We start from the raw sequence: 3,626 nt of genomic DNA, 5'->3' as shown, positions 1-3,626 counted from the left end.
ACAGCTCACTGGAAGTGCTAATCAATTAGCCTGCACTAAATCTCGTAGGGGAAGAGGGGGCGCTTAGACTTAAAAGTATGGCGCTATGGAAAGACCAGTGGTTTGGCCACGCCTCTAGTTTGCAAACTCTGAATAGTCACAAACATGAAATATACTATTCTATTCCTAGACTCACCTTCGACAGGCTCTTCAAGCCGAGTATACCGTCAAGAAGGCAGTGGTAGACACCAAAACCATGGAGAAGGGGTGCATTAAATTTCTATATAGATGGTTCCAAGCTAGACAATAAGGATGGCTATAGAATATTTTCGAAGGAATCAGGACTGGAACAATCCGTTCGACTACGAGACTACTGCAGCGTCTATCAGGTAGATTTTCTAGCTATAAAAGAAGTGGCTACATATCTAAATACGCATGCCGCAACAAAAACTACTATAAATATATTCTCGGATAGCCAGGCGACCATTAAATCAATGAATGTGGCTATACTAAGATCAAAGGCAACACAAGAATGGGGGCAGCACTAAATGATATTAGTGTCGTATTCATGGTCAGCTTTATTTGACTTCCGGAGCACAGAGGTATTGAGGAAAATTGTAAATCCGATGAGCTATACAGAAAAGATACTTCTCTTCAATTTCTCAGTGATAGAAGTATCATTGGGATGCCTTTGGCTACGAAAAAATTAAATGCTTTTCCAGTTCTCTGATAGAACTGTTTGGCGTTGGGATGGGACCAATCTTCATACTTCATAAGAGATACAAAATGGTTCCACGAAGAAAAGTAGCACAGTGGTATCACAACGGACCCGTAAGGTCTAACTGAGTTGGTCGTAAAGACCTACTACATACCACCATAACCTAACCGAAAAAATATTCAATGAAGATAAAGTTCAGAAAGTTGTCCGCTAGTTGTTTTTCCTGTCATACTATATATCATACGGCGATTTAAAGGTGACATTATGCCTCTAAAAAATGCCTATACAGTTTTATTTTTGATGAATCCATTACCACACCGTTGCACCCAGTGTTACAGCAATTGCCAAAAAAGTTAAAAAAACATAAAAATCGTAAATTTTGTTCGTACCACTACGGGAAAGTCATAGTTGGCGCTAAAAAACTCTCTAGTTATAGGCTCAATACAGTGTATGTATTTGCAAATTTGTGTTTGCAAAAATTCCACATGTGCTAATGTCGGTGTCGAAGTAAAGGCATATTCTGGTGGGTCAGTCATCGAAAATGTTGTTAAAATCATGGAAATCGGCAAGTCAATTCGACATGTGAGCACTTATTCCATTACCAAGGAATTGCTGACTAGTTAGCAAACTCCTTTAAACTATTTCCATTGCGATAATCATAACTATGATAAATTCGAAATAAAACCAAAAAAGTTTGATAACTTCTTACGCCACCTAATATAAGAAAATACCAGCGAAAAAGCAGCGGGCGTTGCTTTTAAATAAATAATTTGCATTTAGTCTACTATTTTAACGATACATAGGGTACAAAGGCTGTGAATTTGACGATTCGTTAGCAAGTAAGATTCGAATAAGTAGGTGGCCAACCCGCCTATCCTAGCTTGGTGATAGTTAAACAAACTACCTGCACCTCCAAGCAGGTGTTTCCTGTTAGATACATGTTGAGATACATGACCTACGCCGATGACCTCTGCTTACTTTCACCCAAGTTTTCTGATCTTAAGGGTATAACAACGTCCGGGCAACAGCAATTTCGCTCGACTGGACTTAAACGTCAATAAAACTAAAGCCGTGTACCTCAACAGTATCACCTTTGGACCATTGACAGCAGTTCGAAGCGTAAAAGACGTTTTGCTACCTCGGGAGTATTGTCGACGCAAATGGAGGCTCTAACATAGATGTTGAACAAAGAGTATGCAAAGCGAAGTCTGCATTTGCCTTCTCGCGCCCCTATGGCAGAACAACAACTTAAGCGTAGGTACCAAACTGAAAATATTCAAGGCATGCTGTATGGGTGTGCTACTTGAAAGGTTACAGTGGCAATCACAAAATGCTTTCAAATTTTCATGAACATACTACGAATCATCTGACCCCGTAAAATAAGCAACTCTGATTTGCTTAGGATTACCAATCAGGTCGAGATTGCCTGTGAAGTGCGGAGAACGAATTGGCATTGGATTGGTCACACACGTTGAAAATACGACAGCAACGTGGTTAAGCAAGCGTTAAGGTGGAACCCGTTCCAACAAGCAGGACGTTCAGTTGGAAGACCTCGTATAAACTGGCGAAGATCAACCGAGTCCACAATGGTAGCTCTTGGCTTATCATAGACAGAGCTGAGGGTCATAGCGCAAAACCGTACTCGCTGGCGATCTGAAATTGTTGACGCCCTATGATCCACAAGGAGTTATATACGAGAGGTGCCTTTTATTTGGCAGGATTTGGCAACCCTGGTGTTGCAATCTGGCAACTAACAGCTGTATTCCAAAGTTTGACATTTTTTGGCTTTTACGTACTCAGAACGTTTTGAAATACCAGCGCTATTTGTGTTGTTTACAGTAACTTAAAGATTCACCTCGGTCCAAAAATGGAATTAAATCGTGAACATTTTCGTGCGATTATTTTTTACAACTTTCGACGTGGATTTACTCAGCAACATTACATGGATGAACTTAATTCATATTTTGGCGATGAAGCTCCATCAAGGACCAATGTTTATCGATGGGATGGTGAATTCAATCGTGGTCGTAGTTCACTCCAGGACGAATTTCGTGAAGGTCGTCCAAAATCAGTTGTTGTTCCGAAAACCATTGATGCTGTGCGTGAACTGATATTGCAAGATCGTCATGTGACCTATCGTGAGATTGAGACAATCTTAGGCATTAGTGGGACCAGCATACATTCAATATTGCATAAACATTTGACTGTCAAAAAAATTTGTTCGCGTTGGATCCCACACAATTTGTCAATCACTCAAAAAAAGGCTCGCGAGGCTTCGAAACATGTCTATGACATCGTGACAGGTGATGAATCACGGATTTATGCGTATGAGCCTGAAAGTAAACAGCAGTTGACTGTATGGGTGTTTCAAGATGAGCCAAATCCAACAAAAAATGTTCGCGCACGAAGCACTTCCAAGCAAATGGTCGCCTGTTTTTTCGGAAAAACTGGACATGTCGCCACCGTACCACTAGAACAACGCAGAACAGTAAATTCTGAGTGGTACACAACCATTTGTTTGCCAGTTGTGTTCCAAGAAATTAGGAAAACCAATCGCCAAAGACGGATCACTCTTCACCAGAACAATGCGAGCTCTCACACATCGGCTCAAACAACTGCATTTTTGAGCACCCAAAACATCGAATTAATGGGTCATCCGCCGTATAGTCCTGACTTGGCACCGAATGACTTCTTTTTATTCCCGTACGTAAAAAACAAACTGAGAGGTCAACGTTTTTCGACACCTGAAGAAGCGGTTGCGGCATTCAGAATGCATGTTTTGGAGGTATCTCATTCAGAGTGGCAAAAGTGCTTCGACAATTGGTTCAAACGCATGCAAAAGTGTATAGATCTTCATGGAGAAAATTTTGAAAAACAATAAAGTGATTTTCGAGGATTAAAATTTGTTTTTGTTCTCTAATCCCGAAAT

This window comes from Anastrepha ludens, chromosome 5, assembly GCF_028408465.1.
Source record: "Anastrepha ludens isolate Willacy chromosome 5, idAnaLude1.1, whole genome shotgun sequence".
Taxonomy (NCBI): domain Eukaryota; kingdom Metazoa; phylum Arthropoda; class Insecta; order Diptera; family Tephritidae; genus Anastrepha; species Anastrepha ludens.
The sequence above is the reverse complement of the archived record's forward strand: the minus strand, read 5'-3'. Positions refer to the sequence as shown.